A 24,354-nucleotide genomic window follows, 5' to 3' on the forward strand; every position below is an offset into this window, starting at 1 on the left:
GTCAAGGAGAAGTGTGGATGTAAAGCACTGGAAGAAGTACATATTGGATTTTGGCCAGTGTCCTGCCCCTCTTACAAGATTTGGTTTTCCTGGACAACTATGGGATCTGTATCAAATGTCCTCCAAAAATGTGTCTTAGAAGTGCAGTCAGATAATGTAGTCTAGGCACACATCATTTTTGCATTTTTAAAAATTTATTTGAAATATTTATATCCCACCCCTCCAGCACACAACTGCTTAAGGATATTTTACCTTGTTCACCTAAGAGGATTATTGATTATTGTTGTTGTTGTAATTATTATTCACACTCTCCACTCACTGCTAACTACGTTAAGATCAGTCACTGGGTAGCTGCTATCAGGCCCTACATTAGTGATTGTCTCTTTACCCCTTTTTCTATTCCTTGTTGGGCACAGTAAAGTTGCTTTAGCTACTGTTTAGAGGAGGCCTGCTCATCGCAGGCCCCACAGCTGTTTTTGGACTACAACTCCCATAATCCCCAGCCACAGTGGCCAATAGCCAGGGAGTTGTAAGCCAACATCTGCAGGAGGGCCAAAATTGAGCAGTTCTGCTTAAGAGACTTCTCTCCCACCCTAGCTCCAATATCGGAAACGAGCCAAGTTGAGCAAGAGGGGCCAAAGTTGAGTAGCCCTGGTTTTAGATGCAGTTTTATACAAACCAAGGGGTTGGACGCTGCTCTGGTATCCCAGAACTTATCAGATACATTCCTTTTCAAAACCAGCATGAATGCATTCCCACTTGCTTTCAGTTGGGCATCATCATCAGAACTCTGATCCCAGCTACTCCAAGTTGTGAGCAATCTCCACACTTACCAGAACTGTGGTGGTGTCTATCCCAAACCCAGAGTCTTTTGATGTATGTAAGAAGAAGAACCTGAAGAATTATTGCCTATCCTAGAGTTGGCCAATTAATTCAGTATCCCACCAATAGCTACACAACAGAACAGTTATGCTATATCAAAGCAGTTAATTAAAATTATAGAGGCTTTTCTCACACGCTGCCAAGACCAGGCTTGGCTGTGCATGAAAGCTACCAGGATTATGCCCAATCCCTGTGGTGCTTTGGCATCAAACCCACCTGCGGACCCAGCTCCTTAAATGAGGTTAAGGGAGCGAGCACTTCCTTAGCCCTGTTTTTCTGCTTGTGTGCAGTGCTGGCTGCTTGTAGTTGGCACTATAACAGAGATGGTTGCCCGCCTGTCGCTGGGGGAATCCCCACAATGCACTGTGCAGCTGCACAGTGCATTCTGGGATTTCCGGGGCCTGGGATGATGTATCTCAGCTACGCACCACCAGAGCCAGCAATGGGCACATTATTTGTGTGCCTAGCAACAGAGCCCCAATCGTCTGCAGAGGATTCTCACTGATCATGAGAAAGGGCTCATAGTTTACTAAAGCACAGTTGGATAGGAGAAAGGGAATGCAGAACATGTTTGTATAGCAAAATAGTAAACTGCATTTAGATTTTAGTCTTAAGAGTCAAGCTACACATTATAAAGGAGATCTGTGCGTTTAAATGTTTATTTTTACTTTTACGAGTAACTGTGAGGGGCTTAAAGTTGGATCAGAGAAGTGGTACTTGGGGAGATGGGTTTTAGTCCTGGTGACAAACACAAAATGTATGTGCATTTTGGTGAATACCATACAATATTTAGTTTTTTTGTCCAGGAAAGGGATCTTAAAACGAGGAAAATTATCTTCTGCCATCTGAAGACGGAAAGTGTTTCATGCACTCCAACCCTTGTTCCCTCATGGCTGCGTGCTCACACAGGACTTTCTACCCCTACCCACCCCTACCCACCCCCACCCCCACTCAGCTAATTCTAGTCCCCGTGCAGTCCCTATGAATTTGGAAGGAGATTGGCACGGCAGTGGTAGCAGAATAGTGAGATCAGCAGTGGTATGGTAAAAAAATAAAAGGGTTAACTACCCTGACTGTCTTAGACCTGTTCTCTCAGCTAACTGGTTCAGCTGCATTCTTCTGCAGCATTTGCATGTAAAGTGTGGGGAGGAACTGAATGGGCAGTGGACAAAGCTGGACTGGCTAAACTTGACTCTCTCAAGGGAAGTAAATCAGAAACCCTGCGATACTTATATTTGTTTTATTTGATTTGTTCCCCTTGCTTAAGCCACTGTGTTTATCTTTCCCCCCACCCTTATGGGTTTGAGTTCCAAACCCTCCCTAGTTTGGAACAAGTGTGTGTGTGTGTGAGAGAGAGAGAGTGTGTGTCTGTGTGTGTGTGTGTGTGTGTGTGTGGAGTGTTTTACCATGTGCTGGTTGCTTAGTAAAGTTGGAAGACATGAACTCCATATAGCTCTAATGTGGTGGTCTGTGGGGCTATCCCCCCCCCTTGCGTCTTTGCCTTATATTTATTATTAAAAATGTTTTATGCTGCTTTTTTTAGCAACAAAGTTCTCAAAATGGCTTAAATAGCAAAATATACGAGAATATTGATCTTTTGCAATATGTTTCTCCTTATAATAAATATCTTATTTTGCTTTGTGCTTGTAACAGAAGTTCATATATAAATAACTTGCATATTGTCTTTTTAATAAGCTTGTAATGAACTGAAATACCCCCAACTTCTTGAAAGTGGCTTCACAAATTAATAAAATGAGCATTAAGCATTTCCCCCTCCCCCACCAAAAGTCTATTTTTATACACTTGCTTCACCACAGAACGCTCATTTTAAAAGCCCTTGAAATGCTTGCTTGTTTTTAACTCCTAAAAAATTGGGGTAACTCCATATATATTATTATTATTATTTATTGTTGTTGTTATTAATTCAATTTTTATACCACCCTTCCAAAAATGGCTCAGGGCAGTTTACACAGAGAAATAATAAATAAATAAGATGGATCCCTGTTCCCAAAGGGCTCACAATCTAAAAAGAAACACAAGATAGGCACCAGCAACAGTCACTGGAGGTACTGTGCTGGGGGTGGATAGGGCCATTTACTCTCCCCCTGCTAAATAAAGAGAATCATCACATTAAAAGGTACCTCTTTGCCAAGTTAGCTGGGGTTGACATATATGACATTCTGCTGCCCTGTGAAGCAAACTTGTGGGGAGGAGAGTGTCGGATACCTTTTAGAGAGCACAAAAGGGTTTAATTATGAAAATGTGGGGAGGCTATGTTGCTCAACCAGGCCCTGTGGGATTCAATCCTGCATGCTTGCACACTGAAGTTTCTAAGTTCCCTCCTTGGTAGCTCCAAAATAGGGCTGAGAGAGATTCCTGTCTACAACCTTGGAGAAGCTGCTGCCAGTCTGTTTGGACAAGACTGAGCTAGATAGACCAATGATCTGACTCAGTATATGGCAGTTTCCTATGTTTATCTATCTTTAAATTTCTGATATTATTACCTGCCTTGAAGGTTCAAATCAGCTCCAAAAGTTGGAACAAAAATGTACATATTAATAAATCTACAGTTAAGGCCCTTATTTAATATTCTGGCTTTGGCAAGAAGCTAATTTGGTTAATCTAAGGCATGTGTTTGCACCAATCTCCAGGATATTTGGAAGGAAATGGGAAGCCTACTGTGACTAACTATCCAGTTGTAGGGGCAACTAACACTCAGGCAATCAACATTTTATAGCTAAGAGCAAGAAAGCAAGGATGAACTCAAATTTCAAAAAAGTGGTTAAATGTGGCCTATAAAATAATAATTTAAAAACGTATCAAAGTTTTTTTTTTTATTTTATAGGGCGCTTTTAACCACCAATGGCAAATACAATTGCTATTAAAATAGAAGACAGATAAATAGAGTTGCAAAGTACACTTCTTTCCTTCCATATTTATGGGGTATGTGTGTGTATGTTTGTATCTGGCACATAATAATGCACATGTATGCACACTGCCTTGATATTGCCACTCAGAACAAAACTCATTACACTCACTGATGAAAAAAATTGGAACACTGACTCTAGCCACTTGGTAATGGATTGACTTCTATTCGCTCTTTGCCTATGCGACCCCTCTTTTTACTCAAGAAAGGGGGGGGGGTTGGGTTCAAAACTATATTTTTCTGAGACAGTGTATTTCCACCAGTGATTGCAAGGAAGAAAAATTATAATGTCCATTTCCATTTTATAATGTCCAAATCCATTTTCAGCCCATTCTGGGCCTCTTCACCTTTGTGGTGGCCATTTTGAAGGCTGCCGTGCATGCACACCGGCAAGCTGCAGGATCGAGGTCATGCAGATGGCCAGTGTGTATGCACAGTGGCCTCCAAAATTGCCACCACCAATGCAAAGAGGCCCATAATGGGCCGAAAACCACCTGAACCAGGCTGATCTGAGACCAGGGTAGGGGGAACTGCCAGATACTCAGCTGTGGCAGCTCCTTCCAGAGGCAGTGAATTCTTTAACAAAACAAAATTTTGTTAGAACCCCCATATTGGGGGGTCTGTTCAGGGGGTAAAACTGAATATGTCCGGTCCTGTTTGAGTCCATTTTTTACTCTGAACCAAACCTGGCATACCAGTTTTATGCACACCCCTACGTGCAATAAAGAAGCAAGTTCATAAAACCGGGTTTTCAAATCTCCTTTTCTCCCTCAGTTCAGGAGCTCTCTGCTTCTTGCTGGGCTGGAACCTTCAAAAGATTCTGAGAACCTTCTGAGCATGGGCCACTACCACTTAAGAAAGCGGAGCGGAGATCACTACACCCTTTAGTTGCCAAATTCAGGGAGCCTCTATTGTTAATCTGCACCATAAACTAACAATAATACTGGTAGTAATACTGGTTACATTTAGTGAACCACTTAAAATTAATCTCCACCTTTGCTAATAAACAGAATTCCATGTTTCACTTCCTCTTTCTCTGCTTTGCAAGAACCTCTGTGTTCTGCTTAGTGCTGGAGACAGATTTGTGCAATTGTTAGATGTTTTTAGATGAGACAAATGAGGCACAGTCATTTTTGTGTGTCCCAGTGGCCCTCTGGGAATGAGCTCTGTCTTGCAATCTGTCTTACATAGAGAGCTCTGTCTTAACTGTGTCTTGAGTTACGTGAGCTCTGTCTTGCACCTAGTAGACACCTAGCATCTAATTAAGTCTGCATATAAAACCTCTTGCACTCCATCTCAAGACTGCTTATTTATTGTTTGTTTGTTTGTTTGTTTGTTTATTACATTTCTAGACCGCCCAATCCAAAGGCTTTGAGTGCTACTTGGAAGTTTTTCCATAATTCTCTTTGTCTATCTCCTTTTCATTTCATTAAATATCCAGTCTGAAGGAGAGTTCTGGAAAACTCAAAAGCTTGCTGACTATTCTATGATATTTTAGTTGATCCTCATAAATATATTAGCCTCCTTTGGATTTTGAACAATTAATGTTTTAGATTGGGGAGAGAAAGGTGGGGGAGATTGAAGGTGTGGAGTAAAAGTAGCAACACAAGGAACAAAGTTTAATTTGTGCATAGGTACTGTGTGTGGTTGTAGAAATGCCTTGGACTATGCAGTCCAGGTACTCCAGGGAAGATTGAGCAAAGCCTAGGGTACACTTCCTCCTATCACTTCAGCAGGTTTAAAAGTCTGTACCACTGAATGTATATAGATTAGAGTTTGGAGATCTCAGAGTAAGGGGTGTGCTGAAGTGCTGATATCTGAAACAGAGATCTATGGTGTTATACATGTCCTGAACTAGGAACTATCCCTAATAGCAGAAATAATTCTTAGTATCAAAATTATAACTTAATGATATAACCCTTTCCTGATTATCAGCCATCATATCAGCCAATCCAGTGAACTAGAAAATGTGTTAAATATTCTGAAATTTAAATAAAGGATTATCTATTACCATATGTCTTTCTATATTTAAAGGTAAAGTTAAAGTGTGCCATCAACTCGTTTTCGACTCCTGGCACCCACAGAGCCCTGCGGTTTTCTTTGGTAGAATACAGGAGGGGTTTACCATTGCCTCCTCCTGTGCAGTATAAGCTGATGCCTTTCAGCATCTTCCTAGTACCTTGAGAATCCAAAACTTTGTTTCACTTGCCTTCAGTGCACTATATTATAAAAGTACCATGGAAATCCATCACTTTCAATATGGTTTTTAATCCCCCCCCCCCAGTGTTCTCACTGGTACTCTGTGTTCTTAAGATCTTTTTGTCACTCTCCGTTGTGTTAATGTTTTAAACAGTCAATACATTACTTGCTTGAAAGGATGGGGACTCGAGTTTCGCATAGGGAAAATAATTAAAGCAATTTCTCTCACAGAGTGACGCAGCCTGTTTGGTCTGAATAAAAATTAACTTAATTCTCTTTCCCTCCATCTGTGTTCCAGGCCTAAGGCTTTGCAAAGTTCACACACAATTGTAATCCTCTTAGTGAATACACATTTAAGAACTAAAAGGTCAGCCATCTTTCATTAAGAATATTATATGATTAATGAAAAGCAGTTATTTTATGTTTTATTTTCAAAGGTGCTGATGAGATTGACCACACTAATTCTCCCAATGCCTTAGCTTTCTTAATACCCCTCTGGTGGCTTTAAAGGGATATCATACAACCCTGCAAAGCATGCAGGATGTTTAGAATAGTCTGTAACAGCTGCAGCACAATAGAAAATAGTGAATTGTTGACAGCCTTGCAGAAACTTTCATTCCCCCCCCCCCTTAACACCAGACTAGTGCCTCACTTGACAATAGGGATGCACAGAACATTCCAATGGCAAAAACGTTCCTACTCATAATGGGTCGTTTCGAGCTCAAAACACAACACTCTTTAAATAAAGGGACTGTTTCAAGGTCAGAGCAGAACAAAGCCCATTTCGACTGAAATGTTTCAAAGTTCCAAGAACTATTTTGGAGGTCTGTTTTCCCTTGCTGATTGGTTTTGTGGCACTGGCTTCTGACTGGGTTGTGATCTCCTTGCTTCTTGGCTGGCTTGTTATCATACAAATCAAGTGTTGTCTTGGGCAGCTGTGCCCCCATTGACTGGGGAGGGGGAGAGGGAGAGGGAGCAGGGAGGGGAAACACTTTTAGAAGGGATTTCAAAATGTATTCAAAGGGACTAGGAGCCCTTATAGTTTCTTGAAGAGGATACATCAGGAGAGGAGGGAGGAATCAAGGAAGGTTTGATTTGTGGTTTTCTTTTCTCAGCACTGAATATAATATGCTGAATATAATATAACATAAATAATACTATTCATCCTCTTAATTCTGATTGTGTCGGGTATGTATGGGAGACATTATTAATATCAGACCATTTTTCCTCAGCAGGATAGCCACCTAATTCCACAGTGTGATAAGATCTAGAAGTGTCAAATATGCTTGAAATACTTCTCAAAAGTTCTTTAGCACACACACACAAAATCCTTATAATTAGAGATGTGAACCTTTAAAAATATGGATTGTTTATTTTCATTTTATTTATTGCTGCTATAAGCTATCTGGTTTTGCTGGATCTCAGGTTTGTTTGTTTGTTTTATTTCAATTTCTATACCGCCCTGGTTTACATTAAAACAAAACAATTAAAATCAATAAACAGTTAAAAAGAGACTATAAAATCCCATAAAACAATAACAATTGTTATTGACAAGCATTGACAAAGGCAGAACTTGGGTGCCTCCCTTCCTTGAGTTGTGCTTCCTTGAGTTGTGCTTGGTTAGTTATAGTAGTAGTTTGTGGTTTGGTTTGTTTGTGAGATAGTGTTTGGTGAGAAATGGATAGTGGCAGCTCTCTGTATGTTATTTCTTGGTGACTGCTATGATGAACTCCATGTCCGGCCTTGAGATGAACTTGTGCTTTACTCACTGCTCTGGTCTGATTTGCAATCTGCATTGCAAGGTGTACTCAGTCAAAATGTGGCTGAAGTTGCTCTAGTGGAGCTTATGGATATGCTTGCTGCTAAGGGTGGTGCTGTGGTTGGTACTCAGGATGGTACTCAGGAGAGAGGGCATGCCCTCAACTCCTGCCTGTGGCTTCCAGTGGCATCTGATGGGCCACTGTGTGAAACAGGATGCTGGACTAGGTGGGCCTTGGGCCTGATCCAGCAGGGCTACTCTTATGTTCTTATATGGCAGCTGTTGCAATGCTAGCAACATAAGGAGTTATAATTGTGTGTAAGAGTGTAACTTCTGCCAATAATATTACTGTGGTGCAGGCACTGTGGCTGGCATTGGATTCTGGGTCAGTGATTCTTATTCAGCCAATTGGACTGTGTTTGAAATGTGTGTTATGAGTTGGGAGGAGCAGATTTCCTTTTACTGTGTGCTTCTGCAGTGCTTTTCAAGGCAGGGTTTCAAGGCAGAGTGCACCTTGTTCCGGCCATAGGGAACAATGGGGAAACTCGAAACACCCCATTGTTTCCCCATGGGTAGCTCCTAGGGACACTAAAGTAGGTTTTGTGGTTGGGCATGATTGGTGCTACCTACTAAGCATCCTATGGGGACTTGGGGAAGAGGTTAAAGTGTGTTAAAAATCACCCCACCTGTCCATTTCTTTTGTGGATTGGGTCGTAGGACCAGTTGTTCTTCTAAGTGGTCTCTGTCCATCACTCAAATGGGCTTCACGCCTGCGGGAAGAACAATCCAGAACACCTATCCAGTTGGTCTTTTTTCCCTCTTTTTCTTTTTTTGATAGCCTCAGCTAGGCAGCTGGGCATCCCCCCACACACCCTGGTCACATGACCCCGTTCCCTTCTCCTCAGTTCTTTTTCGTCCACCGGAGAAGCTACATTTCTGGCCACCTGTCTAGTTCTTCAAATTTAATATTTTTCTTTTCATTTTATTCTTCTACATCTCCCCTTGGTTTTTCACTTCTTTCTCGTTTTGCGTTATAATTTCTTACATATTCGTGAATATATATATTTTTTAAAGGGAGAAGTGCGTGAGAGAAGAAGAGGAGCCATCCCCTCACCTGAGGTGGTACTCTTCCCATTCAGTTTATGGCTGGTAAATCTACCCTTAAGCGCTGCCCTGACTGCCGCTCACAATTCCCTTCAGCTGACGGTCACGTTAAATGCCTCTTCTGTTTGGGTGAGGCTCACCGCCCTGATTCCTGCCAGCATTGTCAAAAGCTTTCAAAGAGGGCCAAGTGTGACAGGGAATCCTGCCTACGCTTATTTCTATGGGAGAGCGCCTTATCGTGTAAGGCAATGGAGTGTATGAGCAGCGTTCCAGCACCACCTTCTAATGATGTGAGCGGATCATTGCCGGCCTTGGCACAACCGTCAGGAGGGCCTGGGATGCCCGCGGGGACTCCCTCTGCCTCCTCCTTCCCTCCCGCCCCTGTGGTGCGCCGGCTTACCACACAGGAACAGACGGCCTCGGCCTCCTCCGAAGCTCCAGCCCCCATTCAACAAGCTGCTTCCTCCGTGCCCCTCCTACCTACGGCCGGACCTAGGAAGCACAAGAAAAAGAAAAGCAAGTCTAAGGAGCCATCAGCACCGAAGCCAAAATCGTCCCCAGAAGACAGCAAACACGATCAAGGAAATATGTAAACTGCGCATGCTCAGCTTGCAGCGCTCCCTGGCACCGAAGCTAAGAAGAAGATGAAGAAATCTCACGGTACCGGGGACCGGCACCGATCCCAAGCGCATCCCTCAGTCTCTACTGGTCATGGGGAACGCCCCCCCAATTCCCCAGGGAGACCAGCCAGGCAGCGTCTACATGCTGCCGCTCAGCCTATTGTCGCGCCCCACCTTACCAGTACAAGCGGGAGAATCATCCAATGAGTCGGACCCTGCTCTCTCCCTCTCAGATGCCTCTCCTTACAAACGAGCACACCGTGACGACCGCTCCTATTCTCCCTATGACTCCGCAACCTACTACTCTCTTTATGACTTAGTATCTGGAGACAGTGCTGAGGAGCCCTATTGCCAATGCTCCTCTGCTGGGAGGTTTTACGCTGTTCCACACTATCGCTCAGGCTATGGGCACAGGAGACACCTTGCTTATGAACTGCCCTATCCCTCTCGCAGACATTCTAGATCGCGCTCCCCTTACTTTGATCGGAGAGAGGTTTCCTACAGGAGCAGGCGGCTGTCCCCCTCGCGGGCTCATCGCTTTAGCCATGAGCACCGCCTCTCCTGCAGCCTGTCAGATCGCATGCACCTCGGAACTGCGTGCTCTAGCTTTGTTTCTAGGGACTCCCACTTACCTATCGTGATGCCCCATGAGGAGGCTCGTGCCATTGCTCCCCTTCCAAAGGAGAGAACAACTGACCAGCCTAGGGTTTCAGCCCAGACTCCACCTGCTAACCCACCGCTCCTGGCTCCGTTGGGTCCTGTTCCTCCTAAGAAGATTTTGGAGTCTTCTGCCACTGACTCTGCCTCTGATTCTGACACTTCTACATCTTCGACCCACCCAGCTACTCCTGTACCTAAACGTCGTCGGAAGCAGGACAAGGATGGGGAATCCTCGCCTCCTCGCTCTCACCTTAAAATCTTCTCAGGTATATGGCCACCATGGCCCATGCCTTGGGCATTCAATCTGAGGAGCTGCCTAAGCCCTCGGCGAACCCACTCTTTGACATACTAGAAGATGATTCTTTGCAGCCTGTGGCGCTTCCTATGAACCCAGCTCTCACAGACATCATTAAGAGTTTCTGGGAGAAACCTTCATCTGCGGCTCCTGTTTCCAGGAAGATTGAAAATCTGTATAGAGTCCACCAGGAGGCCTCCCCACTTTTTACATAAGCACCCTTCTCTGAACTTTATAGTTGTAGAGGCGGCTCAAACCAGATCTAAAAACACAATGCTCTCTACCCCCATGGACAGGGAGGGCCATCGCCTAGATGCTATGGGTAAGCGCCTTTACACCTGTGCCTCCATGGGGGTCAAGATCGCTACCTACCAAGCCTGCATGGCCAGGTATAATCACCTCCTCTGGGAGAGGCTGGCAGAGCACTTTGAGGGCATGCAACCATCTCTTCGCCTTACCCTTACAGCATTTCAGGCAGATGGTTATGAACTTAGCAAACAGCTGTTGCATACTTCTAAGCACCCCACAGATGCTATGGGCAGATCTCTTGCCACATCCATAGCCCTCCGCCGCCATGCCTGGCTTCGTTCCTCTGGCCTGAACACGGAAGCCAGAACTAGGATTGAGGACCTACCTTTCGATGGTTCCACATTGTTTGGTGCCCAAACAGATGACACCATGGAACGCGTCCAAAAGATGCATAAGACTGCCAAGTCTATGAGTTTCACCACGGGCTCCTCCTCCGGAAGAATGAACTGGCCTTTTCATCCGCAGAGGTCATACCATGGCCGTGTGCCAGCCCAGCACGGATATGACCACTCCTTTCATCCCTTTCGATACTCACAGCCTCCTCAGCAATACAGAAAGTGACACTACCAGCACAAGAAGGTCACTCAGCAGAAGCGTAAGCAGGACTCCTTCCCGAAGCGAACCTGACTATCCATGGGTGAGCTCGAGACTGTGTCCCTATCTGGCTGTGTGGGAATCCATAACGACAGACCCTTGGGTTCTCACCATCATCCGGATAGGTTACACCATCGAATTTACACAACGTCCTCCAGATTCTGGCAAGCAGTCCACCCCCTTGACACCTGCCCTTCGGGACGAAATTCAATCTCTGCTCAGCAAGGGTGCTATAGAACGCGTACCTCCTCATGTGGAGGATGGTCTGTTCTCCCGATATTTCACCATGCCGAAAAGGGACGGAGGTCTTCAGCCCATCTTGGACCTTCGCCCACTAAACGTCTATGTCCACTGCGATCGCTTCAGGATGATTACAATTTCAGACATCCTAGCACTGATATCGAGGGGGATGTGGTTTGTCTCCCTAGATTTAGAAGACGCTTACTATCATATTATCATCCACCCGCAACACAGAAAGTACCTGCATTTTCAACTGGGAGACGACACGTTCCAGTTTTGTGCAATGCCATTCGGACTGTCATCTGCCCCGAGAGTATTTACGAAATGTATGGTCATCGTTGTAGGCCATTTACAGGAACGAGGGGTCCAACTCTTTCCGTATCTCGACGATTGGCTCTTGGCAGCCGAGTCTCCAAGAATACTCCGCTCGCATCTGCAGCTTACCATCCTGTTGCTGGGCGATCTGGGGCTAAAAATCAACTACAAAAAGTCACATTTGACACCCACCCAGTACATAAAGTTCTTGGGTGTCATGTTCGACTCTGTGTCAGCAGTCGTGACGCTCCCCGAAGATCGAGTCACCGCAATACACCGCCTTGCCACAACACTTTACGGGTCTCCTACCCACCTGCAAGGCAGGTCCAGCACATGCTGGGACACATGGCCTCTACGATCTCTGTCCTGCCGACCGCAAGACTCCATATGCGTCCCTTGCAACGCTGGTTTCTGGACGTATTCCGCCCACATCGGGACCACAATTCAAAACACTTCTGCATCCCAGCGAGCGTTCTCAATTCTCTTCGATGGTAGATGTCACTTCAGAATCTGTGGCGTCCATGCCCGTTTCGACGACCCCTTCCCCACCTTCAAGTTACCACGGATGCTTCAGAGGAAGGTTGGGGAGCTCACCTGCACGACCTCCAGGTGAACGGTCACTGGTCCAGGGAGGAATCGTCCCGCCACATAAACTATCTGGAGCTCCTGGCTGTTCTCAAAGTGCTGCAAGCCTTTTTCCCAATGGTGAGCGGGAAACACGTCCAAATTATGACCGACAACACTACAGCCAAGGCTTATATCAACAGGCAGGGGGGGACTGGCTCTCGTGCTCTCCTCTCTCTAGCCCTACGCCTCTGGCACTGGGCCCTTTCCCACAACATGGATCTATCGGCAGTCCACATCCAGGGCCTGACCAACTCATTAGCCGATATGCTCAGCTGCATGTCTCACACCCCCCATGAATGGCACCTGGACACCCACGTCCTCTGCCGCCTGTTCCATCTCTGGGGGTCTCCAACCATAGACCTTTTTGTGAGCGAAACCAACCGTCAATGCCCACGGTATTGCTCCAGGGCAGCAGTGGGAAAGGAATCACTGGGAGACGCCTTAGCGATTCTCTGGACAGAAGAGTTCTCTTACATCTTTCCTCCAGTACTGCTACTTCCGAGAGTACTCCAAAAGCTAGAGGTAGACTCCGGGAATTGCATCCTGATAGCACCCTGGTGGCCACGGAGGTCATGGTTCCCACGCCTCTTGCGCCTCTCCGAGAGTTGCTTCATACATTTCCCCCCATCACCGTCGCTGCTCTCAATGCAGGACGGTTGGATACTGCATCCCGACATTCGTACCCTGCACCTGACGGCTTGGAGGATTCAACCCTCTGGTCTCAGGACTTGAGGGAGGTCTTATATGCTTCTCGAAAACCCTCCACCATTAAGTCGTACTCTGCTAAATGGAGACATTTTTCCTTGTTTGCAGAGGCGCGGGGTGAATCACGCCCTGATCTGGCTCCTTTACAGCTGATTTTGTCTTACCTTCTTGACCTGAAGCAATCGGGGCTTTTGCAGTCCTCTATTCGGGTCCATCTGGCAGCAGTCACAGCCTTTAGGAATGAGACAGCCCCAGAAATATCCCTGTTCGCTCTAAAAAAAGTTAAACAGTTTGTTAAAGTCTTGTCCCCCCTCTGCCCAGACCCGCCACTGACAGTCCCCACTTGGGACTTACAATGTGTTCTCACTGCCCTGATGCATAAGCCTTTTGAGCCTATGGCTACCTGTGTCTGGAGACTGTTGACTCTTAAGACGGTTTTTCTGGTGGCCATTACTTCGGCCAGAAGGGTGGGTGAGCTCAGGGCCTTAAGGTGTAACCCCCCTTTCCTCCATTTTCATAAAGATAAGGTTGTTTTGCAAGTTGACATAGCTTTTCTTCCTAAGGTTGTCTCTACCTTCCACAGGTCACAGCCTATTTCCCTACCTGTGTTTTTCCCTAATCCATGTTCAACTCTGGAGCGCACCTGGCATGCCCTCGACGTTGGGCATGCCCTGGTGTTTTACATTGACCACACTGCCGCATTCAGGAAAACAAAGGCCCTGTTTGTGACATATGGTCTGCCCTCTAGGGCCGACAGGGCCTCTGCCCAGTCAATCTCTTCATGGATTGTGCGCACGATCAAATTGGCGTATGAAATCGCCGGGTGGTCCCTGCCGGCCCCCCTAAAAGCTCATTCCACCAGGTCTACAGCTGCCTCACCCCTTTGATAGGGGTGTCCCACTGTCCGCAATCTGTCAGGCTGCAACGTGGTCTTCCCCCTCTACCTTTGTTAAGCACTATGCTTTGGATGTTAGGGCTCGGCAGGATGCCTATTTTGGCAGGGCTGTCCTGCAGTCATTATTTGCCTGATTACACTGCTCCATATCTGTATCTTACCCTGCTTGAAGTTTTAAAAGAAAAGAAATGGGTTTCTTGTCTGTTATAGTATTTCAAAACAAATAAAGGTTGAGTTGCTTTCCAACCTAGGTTTCTGTTTTTTATATGGCCGCAGCTATTTCTGATGTGTTTGCTTCCTACTGTAGGAGTATGCTACCTTGTCCAGGGCTCTGCCCCGCCTCCTTGGTTCTGGAGCTTGCTATGTACCCATTTGTGTGATGGACAGAGACCACTTAGAAGAACTGCAGGTTGCTTACCTGTAACTGTAGTTCTTCTGGTGGTCATCTGTCCAGTCACACACCCTCCCAGCCTGCCCCTCTGCAGAGCCTTGCTTCTCAGCGTACTCCAGAACTGAGGAGAAGGGAACAGGGTCATGTGACCAGGGTGTGTGGGGAGATGCCCAGCTGCCTAGCTGAGGCTATAAAAAAAAAAAGATCAACTTGATAGGTGTTCCGGATTGTTCTTCCCGCAGGCATGAAGCCCATTTGTGTGACTGGACAGATGACCACCAGAAGAACTACAGTTACAGGTAAGCAACCTGCAGTTTTGATGGAACGTTTCAGGCATTTGCGTTTCTTTTAGGGAAAAGAAATCTAACAAAAAGAAAAACAAAACAAAAAGAAAAACTCACCTGTGATCTCTGTCAAACCAAAAGATCATCCTGAGCTCATAATAAAATGAAAAGGTAAATTCCTGCATCCATGCCCGATGATAATCCTGATTATTCCATAGCACCAGGTATGAATGTGAATGGAATCACACAGGGTCCAGCAGCAAAATCCTGTTAAGAACTTGTAGCTAGACCTGGAAGTTGACATGTGAAATGAGGGGGAAATTAGGAAAAGGAGGCCAAAAGTTTTTTTGCAGGGAAGGATCCAGTTTTGAAGTACTTCATTCTCCAGAGCAGTATAACACTTCTGTTTTGCAGTGGAGCTAAATCTACTTTCCTTTTTGGACTTGTTAGACTGGTGGTATACTCCCCATAAGAGCAAAATGCAACTTCTTTTGCATAATACTGCTTATTTCTTTCTGATAAGTGACAGTACATAGGACCAACAATATGTTGTACAGAGTTGGTCTCACTTATGACTGTGGACAGATATGTTTCCCATTTGTGGTTGCCTTCTAATACCATAAAGACATAAATAATACTGTTCATCCTTTTAATTCTTATCGTGTCGGGTATGTATGGGAGACATTATTAATATCAGACCATTTTTCCTCAGCAGGATAGCCACCTAATTCCACAGTGTGATAAGATCTAGTAAGTGTCAAATATGCTTGAAATACTTCTCAAAAGTTCTTTAGCGCAAAAAAAAATTCAAATTCCTTATAATTAGAGAGGTGAACCTTTAAAAATATGGATTGTTTATTTTTAGTTAATACATTTGTATACTGCCTACTATAAAAGTCTGAAGGTCGTTAACGAATGAAACAGTCAAAAATTTAAAATGAAAATGAAAACAAAAACAGAATACAATTTAAAACCATTCGAAACTACAATTTAGTTGAACTGTAAAATTCAACCAAAAGCCTGACAACATAAGTGCCCTTAATGGAAAAGCCATCAGGGATAGAACAGCTCTAATTGCAACTGGAAGTGCATTCCACAGCCGCAGAGCAACTATAGAGAATGCTCACATTTGTGTCACTACTGGGAGCCCTGCCAGACAGCGATTTTTCTTTGGATGGGCAGGTGTACATTCACATATTGTCTATTTATGTCGAAGTTCCTGTGAGCTATTGAGGGAGCACTGCATACATGATTCAGATTTTTATTGCGTATTGGAGTTTAACCCTATTTATGTCCAGGGTAAAAAATTCCACTTTTTGTGTTGGGTTTTTGGGCAAATTCAAAATATCATATATGCCCGTAGCTTGCAGTATGCTACCCTTCTTAAAGTCACCCCATAGTAAAGCCTGCTGTCTGGGAAAGGCCCAGTTGAACTGGTGGCACCCTCAGATAAACCTCTTTTGACAATCTTAATAGGTGGTGGTGTTCATAAAAAAGAAGACATTTTCTTAAATGCCCTGGGCCCAAGCCACTAAGGCATTTAAGGATTTATAGGTAATAACCAGCATTTTATATTTTATTTATTTGTGTATTTATCAAATTCGTACACCACCCCAAAGTTTCATCTCTGGGCAGTTGCCCAGAAACCTATTGGCAGCCAGTGTAGTTCTTTCAGAACAGAAATAATATAGTCTCTTTCAGACATCCAAGAGACCAACCTGGAAACCAGGCCTGTCCTTTGGGTGGGGCGGATGGAGTGATCACTCCGAGCCCCGCGCTCTGCAAGGCCCAACCACCCCCACATTCCCCGTCAACCACTGTTCCTCACCACCCAGTGGTGCTCAGTATCCAACACACACAGCACTAAGGAGTTCCATCGCCTCCTTCCTCATTTGAGTGATGAGAGGTGACTGAACTTCTCAGTGCTGTGGGAGTTGGATACTAAATGATATATTAGCTTCCCAGTGCTTCCCACTGTGCTGGGAAGTTCACTTCTCTCCTCGCTCAAACAAGGAGAGAGGTGAACTTCCCAATGCCACACAAGCTGGACACTAAATGAGAGGGTATGTGCACTGGCGGCAGCATTCTGCACAGGAGTGGAGCCAGGCTGGCAGCGGCCTGTGTGCGGCCGCCGCCGCAGCCCCCTGGCCCCGCGTCTGATGTCAGATGCACCCGGCTAGCCATGCCTCCACATCTGACATCAGACACAGGGGCGTGGTCTCCCTTCCAAACAGGGCCACACTGCCCCATTTGGAAAGGAGATCGGCCCGTGCTGTAGCGCAGGCTGATCTCCTAAAGGGTGCCGCATGGCCCCGTTTGGGAAGGAGATCGATTGGCCCCACTGTGTTGGCAATGAGACCAGGAGTGGCTCTCCCTGCCTTTAAGGCAGGGAGAATACTCCGGCTGCACTGCCAACGCAGCACAGGCCAATTTGGGCTCCAAACGAGGCCACACAGACCCGTTTGGGACCAAAATAACACCTCTGTGTCTGACGTCATATGCGGGGAGCATGTCTGGGGCTGCACTCGTGGCCCCTGATTGGGCACAGCCCAGGTTCTTTGAACCCATTCGCCCAATGGTGGCTCCACCCCTGATTCTGCACCAATTGTGATTTCCGGACTACATACAAAGACAGCCTTACACAGAGTGCATTGCCGTAGTCAAGCCTGGAGGTTACCAACATGCACACCACCAGGGGCGTAACAAGGTTGGAGTGGGCCCAGAGGCAAGATTTTTAAATGCTCCTCCCCCCCGCCCCCACTGTCACTGCATACCTCTTCTTCCCCTGGCCCAATGTCTCTGCTAACTATCCCAACTAGTTGCAATTGCCAATTGTCACCAGTTACAGATGCATACCTTGGAGTTTAAAAAAAACCTTCTCACTTATAGCTATTTTGGTTGAAGGAAATTCTGCTTCAGATTTGTTGCTCAGGCCAAACACAGTGAAATGGCCTGAGCCGTGCACAACCACAAGTATGGCGAGTGCTTCAGCAGCTGCTGCTCCAAGGACATGCGGGGAAAGTGTGGGCCAGAAGGAGGAAAGCCGGGCCAGCCAGAAACCGTGGCTGGCCGGGGAGAAGCGGCCATGCAGGCGGGCGGGGGGGGGGGGGAGAAAGCGGGGAGTTGGGACCATGCGGGCTGGCAGGGAAAGCATGGGCCAGAAGGAAAAAAGATGGCCTGGCCAGAAACCGTGGCTCGCCGGGGAGAAGCGGCCGAACGGGGAGCAAAGCGGGGACCATGCGGGCAGGGAGCAAAGCAGGGACTATGCGGGAACCATCTGGGTGGGTGGGGAAAGCATGGGCCAGGAGCGGGGAGAAAAGCAGGGACCATGTGGGCGGGCAGGGAGCAAAGCGGGGACCATGCGGGCGGGCAGGGAAAGCGCGGGCCAGGAGAAGGAAAGCCGGCCCAGCCAAAAACCATAGCCAGGGAGAAGCAGGCCATGTGGGCGGGTGGGGAGGGGGGAGGAAAGCGGGGACCATGTGGGCGGCTAGGAAGTGGGAGACCTTCTGAGGTCTCAAGGCAGAGGGGGCCCCAAGACAACGGCCTCCCCATGCCTAATTATAGTTAAGCCCCTGCACACCACTGTTTTAAGGTCCTTCTCTTCCAGGGAAGGACGCAGTTGGCATATCCCCTCCCCTACCTTTTCTAAATCAGTCTTTGGAGTCTCACACTCTCTTAAGCGCATCCCCTTGAGACTTCCTCCTCTCATTCCCCCACCTTTTGTTTCCCATTGCCATGATCCCCTCTTCCTGTCCTTCATAGCCAAATCACAAATATTGCATTACTCACACTTTCAAACTGTGTATTTTCTTACAATAAAAAACGTTTTTTTAAAAAGGCTTTATGGATAAAAAGCACTCATGGCCATTGCCTCCACCTGAGCTATCAGAGAGAGGGTTGGATCCAGAAGTACTCCTAAACTGCGTACCCGTTCCTTCTGCGGGAGTGTAACCTCATCTAGAACAGGCAGTTCTATCCCATCTCCTGAATAACAACTCCCTACAATGAACATGTCTTCTTTTGATTCAGCCTCAGTTGGTTATCCCATTTCCAGCCCATTACTGCCCGCAGATAGGCATTTACTGCCTGCAGGCAGCCATTTCCGGATAACATTGACATGGACAAATAGATTTGGGTGTCATTAAATCCCCTGATTATCTCCCCCAGCAGTTTCATGTAGATATTAAAAAGCATTGGAGACATAATGATGCGTCTGTTCCTTAAAAATCACGGATAAACTTGAACCAATTCAGGTTCATCAGTGGTTTTTTACTCGCCAAGTTAGTTCTAATTCATACAGTGGCTGACATGCACTGCAGCCTGATGAGGGCTAGCTGTGCACAAGGATTGGCTTGTAGTTCAACACAGGCAGAGGGGGATGGGGAAACTGTTTTCATATTTCTCCCCTCCCTCCAGAAGCCCTTTTCTCTGCCAGGAATGTGTGTCTGAGCGAATATGTCTCTCCACAGGTGCCAAGCCACACACACACACCTAGTTTACTGGCTCCCTGCAAGGATGGCACTCTTGCTCTTCCTTCATTAGGGTGTTCTGCATGTCAGCCAGTAACTTTAAAAGTGTTTTAGTAACTGGTCCTAACACTTTGAACCAGATTACGTTGCGTACAGAATAATACAGAACTCTTAGCTTAAAGTGCAATTGTGTTTGTAAATACAATTGCAAAGTGCATTCACATAAAATGAATACTATAACTGTTTCACTTGAACAAAATGTGATTTTTAAAACTTTTTTTCTCTTGCCAAGGTTTTGATAAACAAAATACATAGCATGGTTTTTAAAAACAGTCCTTATTCTCACTTGAAATAATTTTGTTTTCAACTTAAATAGCTGTTGTGGGAGGTGTATACCCACTGAGGAAATGGAAAGAGGAGAAAGAAGCAGGGATCAGTAGCTGCATACCAAAACTGAGGCTTTCCAAAGCAAGGATTATTGAGGGGGAAATCTTCATATGCATTTCAAAGGATATTTGTTGTTGTTTGCTTTTACTTTAGGTTCAGATGAGAATTTGTACATACCTAGTCAAATATGAAAATTAATAATTTTCATATTTGGCTTCACAAGTTGAAAAATAGCAAGATTATGGAAGTTTGCATTATATACATCCTGCTGTATATGATGCTTATGCTTTAACTAATGTCAGTATGTGTAATGCAAAAGATAAACACAATCCTGAGCTCCTTAGAAGAAGGGCCAGATTAAAATGTAAATGTTAATCTAATTGATTTATTATTATTTGAGTATATTTATGTTTATATACTGTCCTTCGTTCTAAAACTCCAAGGTGGTTAAGAACAAAACAATTCAATAAAAACAGAATACAGCTGAAAATTGTAAAAGAGCCAGTTAATTTTAATCTAAATTAATTTTAATCTAACCAGCTGCTGCTATAAAATTGTCATTTTTCCATGGTGGCTCTTCTGTAGGGGTGTGTGAGCTGTTGATTCAAGCCAGGCTTGACATCGAGCCAGCTCAGCTCGAAAGGTTTGGGGTTGGATCAGCCTTGGCCACTCCAAATTAGAACCCAGCCAGGCCTGATTCAAACCAAATCGACTTGGAACTCTTCTGGTAAACGGGAATCTGGTGAGGATTCCCCTGTACCAGTAAGGGAGATTGGGGGGGAGGCTCCCTAAAAGTAGAGCGAATGAGAGGGGAGTAAAAAATACCTTTAAAAGTGCTGCTGCCAGCCATGGAGGGGGGAGGGGCTCCCACTCACCCCTGCTGACTTCCCTCTGAGTAGCCCGGGTTGGTTTGGGCCTCTGAGCAGGCATGGAGGTCACTAAAATGGCAGCATGGTCATGCAAATGACCTCTGCATGTGCATGGAGATCATTTTGTGATGACCATGCCTGTTCAGAGGTCCGAACTGGCCCAGGGGACTCAGGCAGAGGCCACTGGGGGTGGAGGGAGCCACTGCTACCTCCATCCAACACAGCTGCCACCAACGGTACTTTTTTACTCTTCTCCCACCCCCTCTACTTTTAGGGAAGCCCCCCGTCCCACACTCTTGCCCTTTACTGGCAAAGGGGAATTCTCGCCAGATTCCCCTTTACCAGTAGAATTCTGAGCCCTTTCCAACCGGCTTGGTTCGAACTCTAACCGGGTCCAAGTCCGGTTTGACAGTGCATGGAACCAGGCTGGGCTGGTTCAGCTCGCATCTGGTTCAGATTTGAGCCAAACTGTCTTTGCCGGTTTTGTGCACACCCCTACTGTTCTGGCTAAATTGGGAGAGAAATGAAACATAAAAGTCCAATTGAATGGCATATACATTTTAGTTTCAAGTTGCTGTACACTGCAAAATGCAATTCATATTTGTTTGAAATGAGTGAAGTACTTTTGAAATGCAGCACTTTACACCTAAAGCATATTCTGCTTCGTTGTTAATACAACTCTTAAAAAAAATAAAATAGCCCACTCCTTAGGCTTCAGAAATTACACAAGAGCCAAAATGTTTAGAGGCTGCATAGCTTATTGAGGGAAAATCACTTTTACCAAATGTTTGTTTTGTTTGTATGAACCATGGGCCTATATGGAAGTTTGGACCTATGGCAAGAGCTACAATACTGCCCCCAGGATTGGTGTTGGAATAAATGAGAATACTAGTCTCTTAATCTCAGGGGCACACTAAACATATGTAACTACGTAACAGTGCCACCCCAACACCCTTTGAAACACGCACACACCAAAATCACTTTGGTGTTTGGGGCAGGGGGGATTTAGAGTAGAGAAACAATGGAAGGTGGAGTTTGACCTTTCTCCCCAACTACCATTTCCCTGCTTCCTCCAAATTACACACTGCTCCAGTGGCTTTTGCCCACATAGTGTCTTAAATATTTCCCTTGCAAACACATGTTTTAAGTGCTATATGGAAGGAGACTCACTTGCGGGATGATCTAGAATGAACAAACAGCTCAATTTAGAACAGAACTATGTTAGATAAGGAAAGGTGTAGCCAGCGTGGTGTAGTGGTTAGAGTGCTGGACTGGGACCAGGGAGACCCAAATTCAAATCCCCATTCAGCCATGATACTTGCTAGATGACTCTGGGCCAGCCCCTTCTCTCTCAGCCTAACCTACTTCACAGGGTTGTGAGGAGCAACCTAGGTGTGTAGTACACCGCTCTGGGCTTCTTGGAGGAAGAGCAGGATATAAAATGCAAAAATAAATCAAAAGGTTTCTCTACTGTTTCTCTCCTAAATGCATAAATTCACATCAATTTTGCTCCCCTACTTAAAAATATGTTTCAGAGTATCTCTTTTCATGTAACATATAATGATACCCTTTTAGAGATTAAGACATCCAAGGGCTAGGTTGCTGGGTTTTTGTTGTTGTTTTTCAGCAGAAACTCACTCCCTCATGTAAACCTCCTGAAACTCACCTAAGTTTGCTATGGGGCATGGGAGCTGTTTGACAGAAGGCAAATGTAAAACCTCCTTGGGTTTATGGAACTTATGGCACAGTTCTTAAATTCTGGGCTACATGGGCTACTAATGCAATGAAGAATTACAAAGATTAACCAGCGCTTAAATCATGTTGTGGTAACCTGTGCACTTTTTAAAAGCAAGTTTACTTTGTAAGTCATCTCGTACTTACTTTTGAATCGGGCCATAGTAGAAGATGGAATGAGATGAGACCCAAGCAATGAAGCTACTGAAAATGTGTTTAAAAAGAAAAAAAAACTAATTGCTAGCCAATCTGTTGATTGAGTCAATAATGAAAGATGTCAGTGAGAATGTTTTATATTTTACTGCTAAGCTCTAGTGAAATATATAGGAGCTGCACAGGACTGCATGCATGCCCTTGTTCATTTTGATGAAGCTTATGCAGTAGATATTGATGGCAATCCATGTCTGGTATCAGTAAGTATACTTTGTCCTGATTTACCCTCTTTTAGTTTTCCATAATACCGCTTGACATAATATGCAGTTATACTAGAATTTAAGATGCTTTCAAGATCTTCTATCAGTGTTGATACAGACATGTTCTCTTTGATTTCTTTTTTAAAAAAATATTAAGTATGAATTATTTAATTTTACACTGTTTCGTACTTGTTTGGGCCAGATAGACATTGTAAAATAAGCAACAAACCTATCTTTCCATGGAGGCATACAATTCCGGATGTCTGCAAAGGACACAGAAAGTCACAGAAAGGTAGTTCAGCCAGCTCCGGTCTTTCATAACAACTTCTCTTTTAAAGGTTCAGCATTTGAATGAATCTTCTGTACATGTGCAGTGCAGATAACCTTGAGTCTAATCTGAGGGCAGGATGAACCTTTTTATGGAGGACACAATCGTTTATCCATTTTCTCTTGGGTCTTCTTGTTATGTGCCCCAGACAGAAAGGTGACCAAGGAGGATTTTAAAGCATAACAACTAAGGTGACAGGAAATGGGAAACTCAGAGAGAGAGAGAGAGAGAGAGAGGAAACAGGCTAGGGTTCAAAATAAATCAATATACGAATGGCAGGGATGAGTATATATTTTTGCCTAAGAAAACATTTCTCTGCTGTGTTTCAGAGAAGGGTAGCCTACAGATTACTGTACCATATTGCCTGTCATTTTCTATTGACTTTGTGTACTTGTCTTTATTTAACCATGATGACATCTGCACAAAATGCAAAGTGGCTTCCTTAACTAACCTCTTGTGTCTTCTGTGTACCAAAGGGGTTTAGTTTTTGTCCACAATTGTATGGGGGCAGGGTGGCATTTCTTGAACAGATCAGCATGTAACACAATTTTGTAAACATTGTTTCCCTATTTTTTCCCAATGTGGGGTGGGGGAGAGACATTAGGAAAATATAATAATGTTTTATTTATTTCTAATTACATCTTATACATGCCCAATATTATCCCTGTAGTACCCAGTCTTTAAAGCGCCTAACTAAAAGTTATTTGAGCTTTCCATGACATTGCTTTTTCTCCAGATTACCCCAGTTGCTATAGTCACCATTTCACAGGAGTGAGGCTTGGAACCATGTAGATATCTGCCATGTCTCAGAATGTGGTGGTGACTATTGTCCCATAAAACAAAACTGGGTCCAAAATGTGCTTTGGAAACAGGTGCACCATCTTGGTTTCCACCCTTCACATACAGTCTATTTTTTTCTCTGGATATACACAATGTGCAAGGGTTAAAACTTGCACATAAAGTGTCTTAAATTCAAGAGTAATCTACATGATCTTACAGTTGCTTTAAAGTGTGCCATCAAGTCACTGTCGACTCTTGGCAACCACAGACCCCTGTGGTTGTTTTTGGTAGAATACAGGAGGGGTTTACCATTGCCTCCTCCCGCGCAGTATGAGATGATGCTTTTCAGCATCATCCTATATCACTGCTGCCCGATATAGGTGTTTCCCATAGTCTGGGAAACATACAAGCAGATATTCAAACTGGCAACCTCTGGCTTGCTAGTCGTCATTTCCCCGCTGTGCCTTTAGGTAGCTACTACAGTTGCTTTAGAGGTTTTAAAATCAAAATGGATATTCCAAAACAAGATCCTTCCCCTGCTCTTAACAGGCTTTGGCCTGATTTCGATT

At 45.0% G+C, this 24,354-nt stretch overlaps 1 protein-coding gene across 7 annotated transcripts in view; it reads left to right on the forward strand.

The window, feature by feature from the left end:
• Positions 1-24,354, forward strand: part of LOC128350287 (E3 SUMO-protein ligase ZBED1-like) — a 256,967-nt gene that overhangs the window by 226,987 nt on the left and 5,626 nt on the right. The gene's annotated exons all lie outside the window — the stretch shown is intronic.

This window comes from Hemicordylus capensis, chromosome 3 (assembly GCF_027244095.1).
Source record: "Hemicordylus capensis ecotype Gifberg chromosome 3, rHemCap1.1.pri, whole genome shotgun sequence".
Lineage (NCBI taxonomy): Eukaryota > Metazoa > Chordata > Lepidosauria > Squamata > Cordylidae > Hemicordylus > Hemicordylus capensis.